The sequence below is a fragment of the Dermacentor andersoni genome, chromosome 3 (genome assembly GCF_023375885.2).
Source record: "Dermacentor andersoni chromosome 3, qqDerAnde1_hic_scaffold, whole genome shotgun sequence".
Lineage (NCBI taxonomy): Eukaryota > Metazoa > Arthropoda > Arachnida > Ixodida > Ixodidae > Dermacentor > Dermacentor andersoni.
This window is the reverse complement of record NC_092816.1, coordinates 151189319-151211747: the sequence shown is the minus strand read 5'-3', so window position 1 is coordinate 151211747 and position 22429 is coordinate 151189319. Positions and strand designations below refer to the sequence as shown.

At 47.8% G+C, this 22429-nt stretch overlaps 1 long non-coding RNA gene across 1 annotated transcript; it reads right to left on the bottom strand.

Moving 5' to 3' along the window:
* Window positions 1–1064: 1064 nt before the first annotated feature.
* On the bottom strand, window positions 1065–3278 carry LOC129383016 (uncharacterized). Its single transcript, XR_008610962.2, has 2 exons — window positions 3161–3278; window positions 1065–2395 (listed from the first exon to the last, which is right to left on the bottom strand). It is a non-coding gene; the product is annotated as an uncharacterized lncRNA (long non-coding RNA).
* Window positions 3279–22429: the final 19151 nt, after the last annotated feature.

Below are 22429 nucleotides of genomic sequence, written 5' to 3'. Positions count from 1 at the left end.
GTTTATGCGGACCCTGTGCCGTCATTGTCGGACTTCGATAAAGAGAGGCCACGTGACCAAGCGGGAGAGGAAAAGACCTCAACAGAGCGAAAGGAGTTGGAGGGATCCCTTTCCCCCTGTGAGAATGTTATCTTGTACGGTTGTCACACGGTGCATTTTCGGCAATCGAGGAAGATCGGCATCGAATTTATGGACGAGGTATTCCAACCTGCCGCGAAGGAAACAAATGTTATGCTGGCTGTTTGCGGCCAACGAACAGAAACGCGATACTACGAGCGCGTGGCTGCCGGAACTTCTTGCGCCAGCAACAAGTGCCGGCAGCCAATCGTCAAAACGATTGCAGCGCCCGCCGTATTTCGGGTTTTGCGCCCAATATACGGAACTTTGGATTAGTGGTTCCGCACATTCCATCCCAGTTACAACTACAGGAATACCACGAGTATGGTGCGTATTACTGAGGAAGAAGCTGCATAATACCGCAAGCGTCAGCGAGAGTTGGCTCGTGAACGGGCTCATCGTCGTGGGACCGACCCCGAGCTGCACGCCAGGGATGCAGAGTTTAAACGGCAGCGCCGGGAGACCGATCCCGAAGTACGCGTCCGAGATTTACAAATATAGACTGCTTGCGAAGTTTGACGTGCAAATGGTGTAACACTCGGCGTAACTAACACAGCGTCGCTGTTCGGTCATCTTCACGGACTGGAAGGGGCGGCGATTGTTTCCCTAATTTTCTCGTAGAATGCAGTTTGCATTATAGTGGAAATGAAGTATTATTATTAGTATTGTTAAAACATCTGGCTTGCCTAACGTGAGCATAGCGGTGCGTATACGCCGAGTGCTGGCGAATTGTTCGGTAGATTACGAATAAAACGTCAACAGTTGTTGCCTACAAGGCGGTTCATCTCTTTTGAGAAGGCAGGAGTGAGGCAGATCTCTCAAAAATTTGGTTTCGTAACAGAACGAACTTCAAAGTACAACCGACATCGTCTTGCACAGTCAAGCATCAAATACGTTTACGCCGAAATGTTTAAGACTGGAAATGAAGCGCGATGAAACTAAAAAAGTAGAGATAGGTGTCCCCTATTTTATTGTCACTTTCAAGCCGTACTTGGGCAAGTCAAGGAAGTCGATTGATTACAGCATGTACACAAAATCACGTCAGCCGAAAAACACGGCTGGCATTTGATGCGGATACACCGTATAGTCACATAAAGTATACGTGGAGAAATACGCACAAGGCAACCTCCCACGCAAACACTTCTAAAATGAAATAAAATATGAAGCAACGATAAAATTGCTTGTCAAATGCACACGCGGAGTTATTGGTACAGCCATATTCGGTGCCTGGCGCTGCCGTAAACAAGGCCTTAAAGATATAACTCCAGTTGCGATGGCGTCGGTTACTTGATGGCGTGTAACTTCGGTGGCACGGTTTCCGTGCGACGATTCGTCAAAACACGTGGTACGAGAAGCGAAGGCCCCACCTTATACCTCATGCGCAGATTTTGATAAGGGACTCGGCCGGTAACGCAAGGTTTCGTGAAGGGCAGGCCTACATAGCGACTCGCTATACGGGAAGGAAATCGTTGACGGCGCACGAGATGGCAGTAATAGGTGGCACCTTGTCTACGACTCTTGTGCACTAATATAAAAGAAAACAAAGCTTCATTAGGAGAACCGACACAAAAAGTACCAACAAAACCAGCAGTAGTGCCATGAAAAAGCCGTTTAAGACTGTCCAAACATCCAGCAGTCGAGCTTCTATGTCCAGGTTGTACCGTCCGACGGTGACAACGGCTCGTTTAGGCTCCAGTTCGCCGCCGGGGCCAGGGCCTTTGCACCGGCGGCAAGCGCGCAGCAGCTCCATCTCCTCGTTGCTCGAATCGTCTTCCGTCATCTCGGGTTCTCCTGCGCGGAGCTTCTCGGACAGCTGCATCGCCGTCATACCCCTCGCGTATTTTTGCTCGGAATATTTCCAGGCACTCGGTGCGCCGTTAGTCGAAGGCGCACCCTTGTCGGCGAACGCGCGTTGTCTTGAGGCGGTTCCGTTTCCGATGCGTGCTGGAGAATATCCAGTTTGTTCGGCGATTAAGGTTTCGGTGTGCCATTCACGTTTCTTGCCCTCCATGCGCGGAGTCTTCGCCAGTGGTCGCATTGTCCACCTTGTCGTACCACACTCGGAAACACGGGACTGAGTCTTATCGTTTTTGATTCCACGTCCTGCGGCAATGCCACCGTTGATTCCGTCAAGAGCCCGCGCGCTTTGACCAGGAGACACGCTCCGGGTACGGAACAATGTCTGTGCAGTGCCGATTTCAAGGACAAACGGGAGGGTTGGCCATCACCCCTCGGGAACATCCACCAACGGCTCCGGGAGGACGCAGGTGATGCGGCCCTACACACACGGACAAATAGCAGGGATTAGAAGCGGCGGACAAATAAAAGGGATTAGAAGCACCAAGGAGAGCGAAAATCTCAAATCGGCATGCCAAGTGCGGCGTCAAAGCGGCGCTAGATTGCTGAAGAGACAATAGGACGGCGGCACAGTCGCGAACTATGTGGGCTAGTAAGTCTACAGACACCAATTAATGGTCAACGAGCTGCCTGCGTGATAGTAAAACATAGCGAATAGTTGTGCCCCGCATCCCAGAAACCTTACTTACGGCGAAGCAGTTATGAGAGAAGTGCTTAACGCGCGCTAAAGCCAATATACGAGGTAGTTTTCGCATTGCGACGTCACCGCAACGCCATCACCGCCGCCGAAATGTCTGGCAGCAGTATCGCTCCGTATTGTCGGGCGAAGCCAAGCTGAAACGCGATTCACGTGACCGCTACGAGCACAAACGCAAGTATACCACCCTTGACACGCAAGTAGACTTGTGAACTCAGTAATAAATAGAGAAGGTCCCTCGCTTTGTCGGGCGTTTACGAACCACCGAAGGTCTGCGTTTCGTGCAACGTAACTCTTGATGCGGACGACCTGCTTTACTGTCGCAGAATAATCGGCTGTAAAGCCCCAGTTATGCGGGGCGGCAGACCGACTTGAAAATATAGTGCCCATATACCGCGGTTTCTCATAATCTGAGACTCAACCGAACAGAACAAATTACGAGCAAGTACGGAAAGCTTACGGAAAGAAACAAGGTATTTTCATACTCACGCTAGTGCTGCACGAAGGAAAAACTTTCGCGGCCGTCTCTTCGCTGCCCCGAACAGGCGACGTGAAGCCTAACAGTTTTTGTAGCCTCGTTAGGGGCCATTAGAGAGAGAGAGAGTGCGTCAAGACGCGCCCAGTAGTGTGCAGTTAGTCAAGTTATCGATGGAGCGTGCGCTTGCGCAGTGTTTTGACACATGCGCATAAAACGACGTCGTCTACACTTTGGCCACTTAAGTATCACACTGAGTGATGACGCCTTATTTTAGAAATGGACCGGCCGCGCACTGCGCTGACGCAGGTGGCCAATTCCACGAGAGATCGAAACGGGTGCTCTATCTGATCGTTTTTTATCATTTTTTCTAATAATTTTGCGCATTACGTACACGTGACTCAATAGTGCAGAACTGCTACTTTGTAAACGTGAAAAAAAAAATAACCTAGAGATTTTCGGGCGACGACAATTAACGAATTCGTATTTTTTCTTAAATTCGCAACAATGTTTAAGGCCACGCAGGTATAGTGTAGCAAACATGTTTATTTTCAGCGCAAATGGAAGTAAATGGGAAGTTGGTCATGACATTTTCTGTATTTGTGAACAAAGAAACTTAAAAAAAATTCACCTACTGTTACCATACTCCCTAATGCGAAATCAGAGAGCAGCTCTGTACGAGTTTTCATTTCGCGATATATTGGCTGGCGCGGACAGTCTGTCTCGTGCGGCACGTTGCAAACGGAGCGAAGCGTCGCAAAACACGTAACATTCAAGAAGAACGATAGCGGCGAGCAAAGTCGGCGATCGTCGAAAATCTTATCTGCGTGTCAAGCGGGCCAAGCGCGTCGGCTTTTATACGTGACTCGTCGAAGGTTCCAGTGTAATCGCTGGTGCCCGCGTGGCTTCCAGAAGGTACTACACAATTCGCGTCGCGCATACAATCGGATTACAAGTACTATGACGCCATCTCGTAGTCTCGTATTTCACCATGCTTTCCTCCTCGCTCTTTCGCCACACTCTTTTTCTTCGTTTTGCACCTCATGCTTTCACTGCAGCCTCCTCCCGCGCTTTCCGCCTCGCGCTCTCTTCTTTCATCTGCCGCTGCGCTTCGCGTTCGCTTTCAACTTTCGCTGTGTTCGTTCGCTCGGTTACGACGGACAACGCCGACGCTCGCTGCAGGAACGGGAGCCTAACAGGTGCGCTCCAAATAAAAGAATAATGCTTGAAAACGCTACGTTTTTCAAACGTGCTCATCTTTGGGACTGTGTCTCTACTTCTTCGTACATCTCACATTGTCGTCTTGTTGTGATTTACAGCAGAGATAAGCCTTTAGGTGGAGAAAATCTTGTGCGTTTTGAGTTTCTAACGAATTTTTTAAAGTAATAAATTTTACGGTCACCAGATGAAAATACGCAAAATGCTTCTTTAATTAAAAATGTATACAGTGGCCCCTCCTTCTTTTCGACCTCGTGAAATGTTCACAAAATTGTTGTCCGAGGACTCTGAAGTAACATAATGAGAAAAGATGTTGCATTCTTTTTATTGTTAGAATAAAATACAAATATTCGAATATTGTGTTTCGAAATATACGTACGTAGTGCGGCAATGAGCATTTCCTGCGAATAGGCAACAACAAGGACACCCCTCATCCTCTTTTGATTCTTCCTCAACGGCAACAGCGAGGTATGTGCGGTCGGTGGAAAATATTTTCGGAAAGAAAAATGCTGTTTGAATGAAATGCACTCGCGCAATCCGTGACTTCAGTGGAGCAGCCGATATTCCTCGTCAACAGGCAGCACACACCTAGTAGCAAGGTTGGAAGGTCCAAAAAAGGAAAGTAGCTTGGAAATCGCGAAATGTAACCAGAAAAGTAGGCAGTTCGTTGCAGGTGCTTAAAAAGCAGCCAAAAAAGGTCACCAGGCTGCCGCCATAGCCAATCACATAAGAAGAAACGTTGCTGTAGCCGATTATTAACTGCTCCTTTTGTAGCTGTTATGTTTAGTGCCCTCCTACTTATTTGAAACATCACTTTTGGGATCAAGTTAGAACTGGTGACTTCGTATTCTGGAATTGTTATCCCTTTATAAATGATTAAGTAAACGCAACTAGTTTTCACTGAACAATAGTACCAACGAATAAGTTGTGTGCAATATTCTCGCTCTTTAATCATTAGTCAATATATCCCTATGTCATATCTTAACTTTACATTGCTGTAGCCGATTATGAACTGCTCCTTTTCGAGCTGTTATGTTTAGTGTCCTTCTACTTATTTGAAACATCACTTTGGGGATCAAGTTAGAACCGGTGATGGATGGATGGATGGATGGATGGATGGATCCGTCCGTCCGTCCGTCCGTCCGTCCGTCCATCCATCCATCCATCCATCCATCCATCCATCCATCCATCCATCCATCCATCCATCCATCCATCCATCCATCCATCCATCCATCCATCCATCCATCCATCCATGCGTCTTATGGCACACATTGTGTGTGTCATAAGATGCTTAGTTCAGCGAAATATAGCATTTACGTGTTGCCTGGTTTGCCTGTAGTTCTACAGAAAAATGTTGATATCAAAAAAAAAAAAAAAAATAGCCAGGAAGTAGCCAGGTAGCCAACCCCAAAAGATTCCCGCCACGAGCCTTCGCAGCCAATTTGGCGCAGAATAGCCAAACCTGGCAACCCTGCCTAGTAGCGGCTTTCGTATCTTTCGTATGATTGCATGGAACAGAATTCGCGTCTTGGATGCTATCGAATGCATTCACTCAGTGCGTGTGTTGCGTGGTTGCACTATTCCATAATTTAAAAAAATAAAATGTCATGAGGCTTTTCCGCAGCACCCCGGTATATATAGCAGCTTCGACAGGATCAAAAGGTTGCAGATTGCAAAAGGATGGAAAGTTGGGCGAGTTGGTACGGTGACATGATCTTGGATTGTAGCGCGAAGTGAACACAGACAGAAAGGAGCAGACAGGACGAGCGCTAACTATGAACTAAATTTTTATTAAAACGAAGAACATGTATATAGGTGATTGCAAAAACCGCAGCATAAGAACATGACAAGGTAAAAACATCACTTCCATACCTCCTAATATGTTTAACTGATGTTTTTTACCTTGTCATGTTCTTATGCTGCGGTTTTTGCAATCACCTATATATATGTTCTTCGTTTTAATAAAAAATTGGTTCAGAGTTAGCGCGCGTCCTGTCTGCTCCTTTCTGTGTCTGTGTTCACTTCGCGCTACAATCCAAGATCAGGTTGCAGATCGCTATAGGACACAGCCTACGGGAAAGCTTCGGTACGGTTCTTACTGCTAAGTGAGACTTTGCTTGCTATGAGCCGGCCGTTGTAAGGTAGGGTATATACGCTTCTCTTTTGCAGACACGTCCCATGTGTGGCGACGTGTTCTACACCGTCTGCCACCCGAGCTCCCAACGCGAATTCCACTTCCGTCGCTCGGTGAACGCTTGCGTCGAGACGGCCGCCGACGCCGTGCACACGTGCAACCGAGGCGCCAACAGGTTCGCCTCGCTGACCCACTGCCGCCGAAGCTGCATTCGCGGGGGCCGCCGCCCGGCCGAGGAGTGTTTCGGCAAGCCGCTATTCACCAGCTGTGCCAGGTGACGTACACTATACTACATGCATGCTAGTCACGCTGCTAGTGCGACGCTAGGGTGTGGTTCGCGCTGAGTGCGCCTGGAATGAGGAAACTTTCAGCGGACTGCCGCCTCGCCGGCAGCGTTGGCTCAGTGGCCATGGCCTTGTGCCACCGAGCTCGAGGTTGCGGGTTCGATCCCAGCCGCGGCGGCCGCATCCGATGGGTGCGGAATGAAAAAAAAAAAAAAGACCCGCGCTTGTATCGCGCATTGAATGCAGGTTTAAAGAAGCCCAGGTGGTCAAAATTACTCCTGAGTCCCTTGTACTATGGCGTACCCCATAATCAGATCGTACTTTTGGCGCGCAGAACCCCGGAGTGCAATTTTTAGAGTGTCACCTCGGTGGCTTCTACTGAGAGCGGAAATTTCGAATAGAAATCGAGTACTCCTTAGATTAGAGAAACATCCTATTGAAGAAGTTTGATAGCTAATATTTTCCCTATATTTTAGTATTGCCGTATTCGTCGAGTTACTAGGCGAAGGGTGTCGGTAGATAATGGTCAAGCGCACACAAACAAGGGCAAAGTGAGGTGTAGACAACACAAGCGCTTTGCGAAGGCTCTAGATACAGAAATGAAGAAAGTGAGCCCGATGTACTAGAAATGAAGCTCAAGAGCACCGACTTTTGTTCTAGTTGGTTACGCATAGCCGATCATAGTAGATGGGCGTCAGGTCCGGAGAAACGGCCACAAAGAGCTTTCTTCCCCACTTTATCCTCATTACATGGTATTTTGCTGTTGAAGTAAACCGTACCGTGCCATCATTGTATATAGTCGTTGATCACACACACACACGCACACGCACACGCACACGCACGCACACGCACACGCACACGCACACACAAAAAAAGAATAATACCATGCATGTGGCCGACTGTCCGCTCGATTCGCTTAGCTGCTGTGAGCCAACCATAAAAATTGGCGAACAGTCAGTTTTGACTCATTTGAACGCTGTCCATACGAATGGACTTCCAAATAGCTTTGATTTCTTGAAGAAAATAATTGTCTTCTTTTTGTTTTGAGGTTGCCCGTCATCGGTATCTTACCCTGTACATGGCAAGTATAAAATGATAAATAGCTCGTATTTACCTTTCTCTTATTTTTTGTTTTGTGGCAAATTCTCTCGAATACAAGAAATAAAAACAACCACAAAAATAAAATAAGAATAAAAATGAATCGGAAGATACTTGGTGTTCATTAAAAAAAATTAAATTGTGGGGTTTTACGCGCCAAAACCACTTTCTGATTATGAGGCACGCCGTAGTGGGGGACTCCGGAAATTTCTACCACCAGGGGTTCTTTAACGTGCACCTAAATCTAAGTACACGGGTGTTTTCGCATTTCGCCCCCACCGAAATGCGGCCGCCGTAGCCGGGATTCGATCCCGCGACCTCGTGCTCAGCAGCCTAACACCATAGCCACTGAGCAACCACGGCGGGTGGTGTTCATGTCGATAAGCGAAGACAATTTTTTTTTTCTACAGCCTAGTTCGATTTGCAAGTTTCTTCATACGAACACTCCTCGATACTACTTTTCCCCCATTAGCACGCTGTCAGGTTTTCATGTTCTGTTCCCATCGTAATAAGAATTACTGCACATCGTTGGTACAGTTATCTTTACAACCTTACATTGCGTAAATGTTAGATGGTTTGGTAAGAGAAAATACAAAACAAACAAATAAATCAGCAGCCAATTGCTGTTTTCTGGCAGTAACGACTACGCAAAGCAAGCGCAGGCAAGCGACGTAATCACGTTACATGTTTCGCGGCTTAGTCCCGAGGTAAGCTACGATCAACACCGAACACATGCTGCGCATGCTGTCGTGGTTGATAAAAAAAAATGAAATTGTGGGATTTTACGTGCCGAAACCACAACATGATTGCGAGGCACGCCGTATTGGGAGACACCAGATTAAGTTTGACCCCATGGGCTTCTTTTAACATGCACAGAGTTTAACACGCACCGAATGTACAGCGCACGAGCGCTTTTGCATTTAACCCCAATCAGAATGCGAAAACAGCAGCAGACTCGTTGAAGAACGAAGAAGAAACTGTTACACACTGGCTCGAAAGAGTGAAATATATGTAAAAAAATAGAAAATTAAATCAATACACGATACCATTAGCAATATTGACTCCATGTAAAATACGTGGACGCGATGTAAGACCATATCAACTGAGAGCAAGGAACCTGTTAAAGAAAAAGAATTCCACGACTGCACAACTAAGTGAAATAAGACCGTCATTTAACGGAAGTCATTACCAGCCGTGGTTGCTTATAGTGGCTGTGGTGATGGATTGCTGAGCACGAGGTCGCGGGATCGAATCCCGACCATGGCGGCCGCATTCAGAATAGGGTGAAATGCGAAAACACCCGTGTACTTAGAGTGAGGTGTACGTTAAAGAAACCCAGGTAGTCAAAATTTCCGGAGTCCCCCACTACGGAGTGCCTCATAATCAGATCGTGGCTTTGGCACGTAAAATCCCGTAATTTGATTTTTAACAGAATTCATAGGACAGTAAACGCTAGCACCCTGCCTGCAGTCGAACTTGATTGGTAGTACTGCGCGGAATCCGCATTTACTTCATGGCGCGACGGGGCATGCGCCCTGCCCCAGAGGATTAGTCGCGAAACGTTCTGGAAGGGGCGCGCGCGCCTCAGCGTGGCCTGATGTCTGGGGAAAGTACTGCGAAAAAAAAAGAGGGCGCAAGGACGCGCACTGCAGCGAACCCTTGAGCAGTGCACCGCGTTGACTTGAACTCCACAGCTCTACGTCGGTGCCGTGCCGAAAACGTGCGTAGCGTAAGACCGCAACTCCACTTTAAAACAGAAAGCGGCGAGGGCTTCGTCCGGACTGCATCGTGAACCATGTAGTTGCCGCCTTCCATTGACGGCTATCAAATTTATCGATAAACCCTTGCGCTACATTTGGGCGACACTTCAGAGACATCACACTGGTGTCCCAGTGTTCTTGCGGCGTCGGGCCTCTCTTGCTGGTGATGGCAGCCGTGTGCCTGACTTCACGTACTCGTTTAAGGCGTGGTAACGCTGGGTCGACGAAACCGACCAGACGCTGACGTCTGCCATTGGCCGAGTATTCAGCGCTATGCCACTGAGACCATTTGATCATAATAGGCCGGCAACGACGCAACCGACGGGTGCGATATGTCATATAGTGCGACTGACTTTCTTCTGGACGACGGCGCCGACAAAATCAGCGTGCCTACCATGATCTGTCTTCCGAATCCCAGGCGATCGGCCGTCGAACCGACAACGCCATAGCTGCAGCGCATTCGCTTGTAGATATACTTATTCGCACTGAAAATGCGTGAACGTGCCTTTGAAGTTGAAATGCACAAGCTTCAGTCCTCTCAAAACGTGCACACGAAGTTTAAGCCAATGTTGATCCTGTTTAGCGAAGTTCGGTTTAGTCGTGCAGGCCCCGTCGAGTTTGGGCACCCGCTACCGATGGACATGAACTTAAAAAAAATTAGCAGTTAAGGCTAAGGAAACCGCTCTTGTAGTTAAGCTGTGGCCCTATAACGATTTGATATCAACTACACTTCGCTCGGCACGTACACAATATGCGGCAAATGGCGACACAGCGCTGTACCAACATCTGTATGTGCCTGTGTCACCGTTCCCGAAGGCTGCCGGTCGCATTCGCTACGTAGATGGCTGGGTGTGTACGTGTTGTTATGCTGACGCATTTATTAATTCGAAAGGTGCACTGTTTATCTCTGCCTGAAACAGGAAACAATGAGGCGCTGTGTTCAGTACAGCAGCACAAACAACCGCCTTGCTCGGTTACCAACGGTATCAGCGATGACATCCGCGTTTTCGCGAGAGAACTACACGGCCTGTAAGTGAGGGCTTATGCCGAGCACAGTTTCATTCATTCAAATGACTTTATTCAGTGCCCTGCGATTCGGTGGGGTGGGCCTGGACCCCGACTAGGTTTCGGCCATGGCTTGTTTCTCTAATAATACTCTATGGCAGGCGCAAACTGTAAGTATGATGAAGTTAAACAAAAGCGAGAATCAGTAATAACAGCCCGTAATATGTGTGTCTGGATCACAGTTGCGGTTGCTTAAGTGGCTCGGCCGCTCATACTGACCCGTCTCAGGGTGCAATAACGCATATGCGCAGCTCATATGAGCGGATATCTATGTTTTGCTACGTTTTGACATTATTTCATATAAGCGATGCGGGTCCCCTTCTACAATATCCGACACTAACAACGATCGGTGGCTGTAGATGTCAATGAAAATAAATGCACCGCTTTGGCAAACCCGACGCCGAAGGCTGCGTTCGAAGGCTTCTTGAATATGCGAAATGTTTAGTGTATGTGTAAAATGAATACAAAAAGCGATGTGCAATCGCAGACATCAGCGATAACGAACGGACGGGACTCGGCGTGCTTTTATCGGCCGCACTGTTAGCACAACAGCGTACTCTGGCCTGTTCACCCACTAGTCTATGACTTAACGACATGCTTCCCAGGAGAAGCCATTAATAAATAATGGCGATCTACGAAACGCGGAACCGACGCACACTAAACATGGGCGCAGGCATACACCGGCGAAAGATCCGGCATCCTTCCAAAACGCTTCCAGCGGCGTGCGCCAGAGGGCAGCACAGGAATATGAAAAAGGCGAATGCGCAGGGCTGGAAAGCCTCGCCAGGCTTGATTGCTGCTTATCTATCCGTGTCATGTTGTTCTTGAAATAAAAATACACAAATTCCCTATCCGCAGCATCTGCATGAAGTCAACAGAAAACGAAACAGAGCAAACCACTGAGCAGTATTGATTGAGATAGAGAGAAAAAATGATGCACAGTAAGGCAGGGAGGTTAACCAGAGGTAGTTCCGGTTGGCTACCCTGCACGGTGGAAGCGTTAAGGGGGATAGAAAGAGAACGGAAGGGGAGATTCAGTATTTATTGAAACTAAGTTGGGCTTCGGTGAGGGCTACATTTCATGATGAATTTCAATACCCTAATAAACAAAAAAAGAGGAATGAATTTCGGAGGAAAGACAACTTCCCGCGGGTTGAAGCAGTACTAAAAACATTTTTATGACGCCTGTAATGATGTAATAGAACTGTGCACTGCCACCACTCCAATCACTGTCTTGTATGTTTTATGCCCAACGTTTATCCACAACTACCACAACCAAGTACTAGGGGCATTCGCCAGCCCCACTTTCGTTCGTGGCGGCGGATGCAAAGGATCCGTGCAAGCGCTAATGTCACGTGATGCGCGATCTTGGGGCAACTTGTCATCGCTTGTCGGTTCACATTGATGATAACATATACTCGCCCGCTCGGTTCCTCATTGTCACCGACATGTCATATCCTCAGTTGCGCGTAACGCATTTCCACGCGTCTGCGAGAAATCTCGGAAGTTCTGGCGATGCTTGCGACACCGTTCGAGCGGACGCAGCCGTACAAAGCGCAGGGGAGTTGCGCCGCCGTGACTCCGCATTCCTTTCGTGGTCGGGCAGACAGGACGTGCTGTCCAGTTGGTGGTTCTTCGAGGGCCGGAAATGCGTCCCCTGGAACTTCCCGTCGGGCGGATGTCCGGCCGACGACAGCGCCGTCTTCCGTTCGGCCCAGGTGTGCAGGGCGCAGTGCGTGGTGCGAGGACTCGCGCGTTCCCCGTGCCGTCCTCCCCGAGCGGTCGCCTGCGAGGGCCGCCACCTGAAGTACCCCTTCTTTGCTGACCTGTCCGCGACGGACGGTCGCATCCGGTGCCTGCGCTCATCGCCCGACGTGCTCCGGGATCGCCGGTGCCTGACTGGCGCAAATCGGTTTCGCACCCGTGAAGCGTGCGTAGCCAGGTGCAAAAACAGGCCGACCGGCTGAGCAAGGACTGAGCAGCCCATTGTGTTTTCTTAGAATATAAGGTTTGCAACGAGTGCGCTGGCCTCGAGCGTCTCTAATGAGAGCTGCACTAATGTGGTCGGGGTTTCTTTGGAAAAGGCAACTTAATAAGTTTAGTTACAAAAAAATTATTGAAGTAAATATATGTTTCACTACGACCATAGTTAAAAAGCTTGAGATGGGCTTTGCGTTGTCCGTCTATTCCGTTGAATTCACGAAGACGACGTCCGCAACGACAACGAATCACCCTCGTGTCTTCGTCAGCCCTCATCATCACCACCACTGTATACGGCTTGCGTCGCAGAAACGAGACCCAGCAGACAACTTTGTGTTGCACACGAATTTGGTATACAAAAACACACCGATGCTATACACAATCTGAGATATATTTTCTCGGTTAATGCTTCAGCTATTGCCACGAAATTTTAGGCGATGACTACGTGCGGTTAAACTTGCATTTCTTCACTACATGCTGGGCAGCTGGCCCATAATATTGCATTGCGTAGTATCCGGTTATAGTTTTATAGGCAGGCATAATTCTGTGCGATTGGTTTGGCCTTTTTGTCATATACCACTAAGAAAAATCTCCTGTGGTAGTATCATTGAGTCTCGTAGATTTAGACAGAGAAAAAGGATAAATGAAAGGCAAGGAGGTTAACCAGGACTGAACCTGCTTGGCTACCCTGCACCGGGGGAATGAAAATGTGGAGGGAAAGATTAACATTAGAAGAGAAAGTCTGCTGTGGATATCACCGTCGTAGTAACAGTTTTGTGCTCTATATCACAGATGGTCCTCAGTCCGGATTATAGACGGCCATTAAAACCGGCAGCTTTCAAAAATCGCAGCAGCGCTCTCGTACCTGCGATGTGTGAGGCCATGGTCCCAAGATCTTGTACAAGATGAATGGTCTTCTATCCAACTGATTTGGAACTTTGTAGACGTCATGTCTTCCATTTTGAAAAGATGGGCAGTGGCGCAGGAGGTGTTTTATAGTCTCCTCGACAACGCAGGCATTGCACTCGGCCCTATCGGCCATTCCAGTCGAACATGCATATGCATTGGTGAATGCAACGCCCAGGCGTAAGAGGCACAGTATTGTTTCCTGGCGAGACTAGAAATGAAATAGATTTGTATACTCTGCGCAAACCCTGGCATCATACAAGATGTGGACGTGCTCGGCAAGGTGCGCTGCAGTAACCCTAGGATGGTAAGAACTCGAATTAGCCTTGACTTGAGGAGGGAACGGAAGAAACTGGTACATAAGAAGCCGATCAATGAGTTAGTGGTAAGAGGGAAAATAGAGGAATTCCGGATCAAGCTACAGAACAGGTATTCGGCCTTAACTCAGGAAGAGGACCTTAGTGTTGAAGATAAGAACGACAATCTTAGGGGCATCATAAAAGGAGTGTGCAATAGAAGCCGGTGGTAACTTCGTTAGACGGGATACCAGTAAGCTATCGCAGGAGGCGAAAGATCTGATCAACAAACGCCAATGTATGAAAGCCTCCAACCCTACAGCTAGAATAGGACTGGCAGAACGTTCGAAGTTAATCAACAAGCGTAAGACAGCTGCCATAAGGAAGTATAATATGGATACAATTGAACATGCTCTCAGGAACGGAGGAAGGCTAAAAGCAGTGAAGAAACTAGGAATAGGCAAGAATCAGATGTATGCGCTAAGAGACAAAGCCGGCAATATCATTACTAATATGGATGAGATAGTTCAAGTGGCTGAGGAGTTCTATAGAGATTTATACAGTACAAGTGGCACCCACGACGATAATGGAAGGGAGAGTAGTCTAGAGGAATTTGAAATTCCACAAGAGAGAGAGAGAGAGAGAGAAAACTTTATTATGTCTTTGATGGGGTTCAGGGGTGGCGGGGGGTCGGGAGACTAACCCCCAATTCCCCCCCCCCCCCTTCCTCAGACGGCAGCCAGGCATAACCTACAACACCCAATTAGGACCAAAAGTACCCATCCCATCATCAGCGATTCAAAAACGGCCATTCGTAACTACACAAGAGGACTGATAGCACCCCAAGCACAGAAGATTTTTTCTGGCACTCCTACCTCAAGGCAACGCCGCGTGCAGATCATCTGGGCCCCTGGTCACTCGGGTCTGGCTGGAAACGAAGCCACCCACGATGCCGCCCGAGCTCTCGCACACCGGGCGCATCATCCTTCTCCTGCGTCTTCCGATCCCGACCAGCCCTCTATTCTGCATCGCGGTCACGCGCGGGACCGAATGGTCACGTTCAGAGGAATTCTCCTGCACTACCGCAGCGAGCGATTACGCTACCCCCAGCACACAAAACACTGAATAAGTCTCAATACACCACTTGACAACTCCTTCAGACACGAACTTTTCCGAACCCCGTGCTTTACAACCGCATGTAGCCCGATGCATACTCCCCACTCTGCAAAGCGTGCGAGGTCAGCGCTGACCTCGATCATATTATCTGGCAATGCCCCAAATCCTCACCCACCAACGCCCCCCTCCCGCACTAACACACGCATCATAACTACGGCGGAGGAGTGGGAGACATTGCTGCTCAGCATGGAACCAGAGGAGCAGCTCTGGGCCGTCCGGATGGCCGAAGACGCCGCCAGAAAGCAAGGACTGAAATCCCACATAACGCCGGAAGAAGCAAAGAGAGCCTTGGGAGCTATGCGAAGGGGGAAGGCAGCTGGGGAGGATCAGGTAACAGCAGATTTGTTGAAGGATGGTGGGCAGATTTTTCTAGAGAAACTGGCCACCCTGTATACGCAATGCCTCATGACCTCGAGCATACCGGAATCTTGGAAGGACGCTAACGTAATCCTAATCCATAAGAAAGGGGACGCCAAAGACTTGAAAATTATAGACCGATCAGCTTACTGTCCGTGGCCTACAAAGTACTTACTAAGGTAATCGCAAATAGAATCAGAAACACCTAAGACTTCTGTCAACCAAAGGACCAGGCAGGATTCCGTAAAGGCTACTCAACAATAGACCATATTCACACTATCAATGAGGTGATAGAGAAATGTGCAGAATATAACCAACCCTTATATATAGCTTGCATTGATTACGAAAACTACGAAAACGAACTACGAAAACTACGAAAAAGAGTGAAAACTAAATACACTATACTAATAGGCGACTTTAATGCCAAGGTAGGCAAGAAGCAGGCTGGAGACAAGGCAGTGGGGGAATATGGCATAGGCACTAGGAATAGCAGGGGAGAGTTATTAGTAGAGTTTGCGGAACAGAATAATATGAGGATAATGAATACCTTCTTCCGCAAGCGGGATAGCCGAAAGTGCACGTGGAGGAGCCCGAACGGCGAGAATAGAAATGAAATAGACTTCATACTCTGCGCTAACCCTGGCATCACACAAGATGTGGACGTGCTCGGCAAGGTGCGCTGCAGTGACGCCAGGATGGTAAGAACTCGAATTAGCCTAGACCTGAGGAGGGAACGGAAGAAACTGGTACATAAGAAGCCGATTAATGAGTTAGCGGTAAGAGGGAAAATAGAGGAATTCCAGATCAAGCTGCAGAACAGGTATTCGGCTTTAACTCAGGAAGAGGACCTTAGTGTTGAAGCAATGAATGACAATCTTGTGGGCATCATTAAGGAGTGTGCAATGGAAGTCGGTGGTAACTCCGTTAGGCAGGATACCAGCAAACTATCGCAGGAGACGAAAGATCTGATCAAGAAACGCCAAAGTATGAAAGCATCTAACCCTACAGCTAGAATAAAACTGGCAGAACTTTCGAATTTAATCAACAAGCGTAAGACAGCTGACATAAGGAAGTATAATATGGAAAGAATTGAACATGCTCTCAGGAACAGAGGAAGCCTAAAAACAGTGAAGAAGAAACTAGGAATTGGCAAGAATCAGATGTATGCGTTAAGAGACAGAGCCGGCAATATCATTACTAATATGGATGAGATAGTTCAAGTGGCTGAGGAGTTCTATAGAGATTTATAGAGTACCAGTGGCACCCACGACGATAATGGAAGAGAAAATAGTCTAGACGAATTCGAAATCCCAAAGGTAACGCCGGAAGAAGTAAAGAAAGCCTTGGGAGATATGGAAAGGGGGAAGGCCGCTGGGGAGGATCAGGTAACAGCAGATTTGTTGAAGGATGGTGGACAGATTGTTCTAGAGAAACTGGCCACCCTGTATACGCAATGCCTCATGACTTCGAGCGTACCGGAATCTTGGAAGAACGCTAACATAATCCTAATCCATAAGAAAGAGGACGCCAAAGACTTGAATATTATAGACCGATCAGCTTACTGTCCGTTGCGTACAAACTATTTACTAAAGTAATCGCAAATAGAATCAGGAGCACCTTAGACTTCTGTCAAGCAAAGGACCAGGCAGGATTCCGTAAAGGCTACTCAACAATAGATCATATTCACACTATCAATCAGGTGATAGAGAAATGTGCGGAATATAACCAACCCTTATATATAGCTTTCATTGATTACGAGAAAGCGTTTGATTCTGTCGAAACCTCAGCAGTCATGGAGGCATTACGGAATCAGGGTGTAGACGAGCCGTATGTAAAAATACTGAAAGATATCTATAGCGGCTCCACAGCCACCGTAGTCCTCCATAAAGCAAGCAACAAAATCCCAATAAAGAAAGGCGTCAGGCAGGGAGATATGATATCTCCAATGCTATTCACAGCGTGTTTACAGGAGGTATTCAGGGACCTGGATTGGGAAGAATTGGGGATAAAAGTTAATGGAGAATACCTTAGTAACTTGCGATTCGCTGATGATATTGCCTTGCTTAGTAACTCAGGGGACCAATTGCAATGCATGCTCACTGACCTGGAGAGGCAAAGCAGAAGAGTGGGTCTAAAAATTAATCTGCAGAAAACTAAAGTAATGCTTAACAGTCTCGGAAGAGAACAGCAATTTACAATAGGCAGCGAGGCACTGGAAGTCGTAAGGGAATACATCTACTTAGCGCAGGTAGTGACGGCGGATTAGGATCATGAGACGGAAATAATCAGGAGAATAAGAATGGGCTGGGGTGCATTTGGCAGGCATTCTCAGATCATGAACAGCAGGTCGCCATTATCCCTCAAGAGAAAAGTATATAACAGCTGTGTCCTACCAGTACTCACCTACGGGGCAGAAACCTGGAGGCTTACGAAAAGGGTTCTACTCAAATTGAGGACGACGCAACGAGCTATGGAAAGAAGAATGATAGGTGTAACGTTAAGGGATAAGAAAAGAGCAGATTGGGTGAGGGAACAAACGCGAGTTAATGACATCTTAGTTGCAATCAAGAAAAAGAAATGGGCATGGGCAGGACATGTAATGAGGAGGGAAGATAACGTTTAGTTATTAAGGGTTACGGATTTGATTCCAAAGGAAGGAAAGCGTAGCAAGGGGCGGCAGAAAGTTAGGTGGGCGGATGAGATTAAGAAGTTTGCAGGGACAACATGGCCACAATTAGTACATGGCCGGAGTAGTTGGAGAAGTATGGCAGGGGCCTTTGCCCTGCATTGGGCGTAACCAGGCACATGATGATGATGATCGTTTCCTCCGTTCGCGGAAGCCTCATAGATTTATTTGCAACTTGTACCAGAGTACTAATTATGTAAAGCAATTGCGCAGATAGATTTGACGGCTATATGTACTAGCCATGTAAAAATCTCTCGAACTGAAGTTCTGGCGTGCGCGTGTGCAAAAAAGAAGTGTTTTTTTGTTTATATGATAATAAACAGGAATAAATTTGGATCTACACAGAGGTATATACAGTTGGCTCGAGAGTGCCTTAAAAGCACGCAGATCTTGTGGAAGGAAGGAAGGAAGGAAAACTTTATGTGGTCCTGCAAGTAGTGATAATTAATCACTAAGCGGGCCGCTCCCACGTTGGGACCGGAAGGCCAAGCCTCACGGCCACATCGTGAGCCTGCTGGACAGCCCAGAATTGTTCATCCAGGTCCGGGCTGCGAAGTGCAGCCTCCCACCTGGACGCATCCTTGATCGCCGAGTCTTCAATTCTTTCGCAAGACCAGAGCATGTGTTCGAGCGAGGCTAAAGCACCACAATCTTGGCAACAAGGCTCTGTATACGTCTCTGGATAAAACATGTTCAGTCTCCGTGGGCAAGGATAAGTACCAGTCTGTAGTAAGCGTAATGTAAGTGCCTGAGCCCTGTTTAGTTTAGGATGCGGCAAACTGTAAACCCTGCGATTAAGAAGGTAATACTTCGTGATTTCATTGTATATGGAAGGGGAGTCTCTATTCTCGGGGAGTACCGCCACGCCGTTGCGCGGGGCAGAGCGGAGGGTAAGATCTCGCGCTGCCTCATGAGCGGACTCATTGAGATTCGGAGGGGCTCCCTCAATCATCCCAAGGTGAGCAGGGAACCAACATAAGTAATGTTGAGAGATCTCACATGTCTGCATAATTTTAAAAGCAACCTTAGCCACCGAGCCCTTCTCAAAGGCCCTAACGGCCGACTTTGAATCGCTATATACAAAAGGCCTGCGCCTGTCAACCAAGGCGAGCGCAATAGCCGCTTGCTCCGCGACCTCTGGCCTATCAGTCCGAACGGTAGCAGCGTTAACGAGACTGCCCTCATTGTCCACGACAACTATGGTAAACACCTTTCTCTCCTCGTTAAAAGAAGCATCGACGAAGCCAACCTTCTGATTCTCATCACGAATGAGTCTCAGTAGGCAAGCTCCCCTGGCCTTTCTTCTACCAACATTTCGCTCCGGATGCATATTCCTGGGAACAGGCTTGACGTGATACCGATTACGGACCTTCACGGGAATACCGACATGAAGCTGCGAAATCTTCTCCTGAGGAACACCTAACTCTCTCAGAATCTGCCGACCCGTGCTAGTCGTAGAGAGACGCACCATCTGCGTCCTCTCCTGAGCCTCAGCTATCTCATCCAAGGTATTATGAATTCCCAGCTGGAGAAGTCGGTCGGTGTTAGTGCACATTGGCACTCCCAACACTTTCTTCGTGATCTTCCTAATCTGCGTGTCAAGCTTCTCCAGAGCGCATGATATTCAGTGGTTTCATTTTATTGGTATATATACATTTTGTCACCGATGTTACTTGCGAACGTTGGCAAAACGAGCTGAGGGTAGCCAAAACGCCTATGCGCTCAGCACAAAACTGTCCACCAGAGGTATTCGAACTCCCGCTTTTCGGCAGTGGCAAGTCTCAGTGGGAGCCCGTGCCTCTCCGGAAATAAATCTGTGGAAGGTTCTGGGCGCCACGCAGACCCGGAGAGTTGCGATGCGGCTGCATGCGTTTCGGAGGCCATCATTGTAGTGGACGACGACCCTTGTGTGTGTCGCGAAGGAGTTCTCAATAGCAGTGAGTTCACGGCAGCGGCGCTGGCCGTGCGAACTAAATAAATTGACCAATTACCGTGATACTGTCAATGACACCAGAAGCAGTGAGCTCTCATCAATCACTGGTTCTGGTGTGTGTAAAGTTACGAGGATGTTTTCTGAAATGACGCCTGGATTGGGGGTTAGCTTCCCGGCCCCCGCCACCCCTGAACCCCATCAAGGACATAACAAAGTTTTATCTCACAAGCACACAAAAACAACGCGGCAGTGGTAGTAGTAAATAATCAAGGAGAATTAATCACAGGACTCACGGCTGAGGTGGCTTACATAACCGAGGCAGAGGAAATTGCTGTCGCACTGGCAGCGGAAGAAGGTTATAGAACAGGAATATCCCTCAATATTCTAACAGATTCACAAGAGGCGGGCCGGAGCTATATAAGAGGCAGAATGAGTAACACGGTGCTCAAGATCCTCAGCAGAGTTCCAATCGCTGAGGGTCAACCCACACATAACATTATCTGGATACCAAGCCACGCAGGGATCAGGGGCAACGAAGGGGCAAACAGCCTAGCTCGAGGGATGACCAGCCGAGCAGGAACGTCAACCGCCCTAGAGGGGCCACAGATCAACTGCGGGAACAGCTATCCAGAGCTATTAAACCTCTATAAGGGGCTAAGATATCAATATCCCCCACCACATAAAGCATTAACAAAGGAGGAGGCCACAGGATGGCGGAGACTGCAAACGGGCTCCTTCCCAAACTTAGATACTAAGTAGGATGTTCCCCACGCAGTATAGCGCAACCTGTCCGTGGTGTGGAGTTAAACCAACATTATACCACATTACATGGGAGTGTACAAGAAAACCAGGCATTCCACAAACACAAAACACCAAGTGCGGAGCAATGGGAGAGCTGGCTCACCAGCCGCGAGCTAGGGGCTCAAAGAGCTCTAATAGCGCACGCGTGAGAGGCGGCCCGGCTCAGTGGAGCTCTGGACTAGGGGCCCATCCATGGCTGAAGAGGACCCAAGCTTCAAGTATGAAGACTTCGGCCTCGACCCGCTAAAACCTTAAAAGAGTCAATAAAGTTTTCCATTCCATTCCATTCTCTCTCGACGTACGCACATGGTTAGTTTGGGTACCTGACCATAAAGGACTCTTCTTAAATGAAAGTGCAGGTAAGGCAACCAATTATTTCCACACTGTTCTTTGCCCGCTTGTGTCACTGCTACTTTGTTTCGTAGGTGTACCATATGTATGCTTTATCAGACTCCACACTAAAGAATTTTACGAACTACTCACCTAATTTATATACTAAGAAAATAATTTTTCTGACAAAGTTTTTTTGTTATAGCAAGATTATTATGAGCTTCTTCAATGAGATTGCAGGTAAGGCGACCAATTATTTCTACACTGTCCTTTTCCCGCTTGTGCCACTGTACATTCGTATCGTGGTTGTATCATATGTAGGCATTATCAGACTCAACACTAAGAAATTTTACGAATTGCCGACGTAATTTATATACTAAGAACATCGTTTTTCTGACAAAGTTTCCTCGTTATAGCAAGAAGATTATTATGAGCTCCGCTACCTATTCTTAGTCTATACTACTGATCTGTGCTATAGGAGGCATAGCAGACATCAATGGGCCAGACTAATCTATGCCTGCAATCCTTGATTTCGGGGCCTCTATTCTTGGGTTCAGCCGCAGAAACGTTTTCGCTGCAGTCAGGACTCTTTCTAGATTGATTCCAATTTTTATTCAGCATTTTGTGTTTCCGATGACGACAAAACTGCAGCAACGTCAGCTGCGAGAGCCTGTTGTTGTCGCAGTGAACGAGTTCAGCATTAGAATAATCAGTGGTCTTGGTCAGATTTTAAACTTATTTTGCTGGTAGATTACTCCCCGTGACTTCGGAGTCTGCTGGCAACTACGCTGTCATGTTCAAGGAAGCGACGGCACATCCAAACGACGCAGTGGTTTCAATGGAAGGTACGAACAGCAGCGTGCGCTTGAGCGTGCGGCACCTCGCAAGGAGCAGATGAGATGATAAATTGTCGCCTGTTAGGCGAGGGAAAGTAGTAGTTCCAACATTCTCCCGTGCTTTTCAGATGGCGTTAGTCAATTTCTAATGTGTACAGCAGTTGAACAGGAGGCTGATTTCGGTTCGAGATTGCAAGCGCAGAGAGCAGGATGAGTCTTTTCTGTCATGTTCGTAATGCAATTCTGTTCTTTCCATGACCCAAACCGGTCAAGGATGGTGTCTCCGATAACTAAGTGGCCTTTATTCAACAGGTCGGTGCGCTTCGCTTTGTTCAAGGCGAAGCTCACCAGTTCAGTGAGATCGCTCTCAGCCAGTGGTCCCAAAATGTTCCCAGGTCTTCTGTTTTTTCCGCAGTCTTTTCA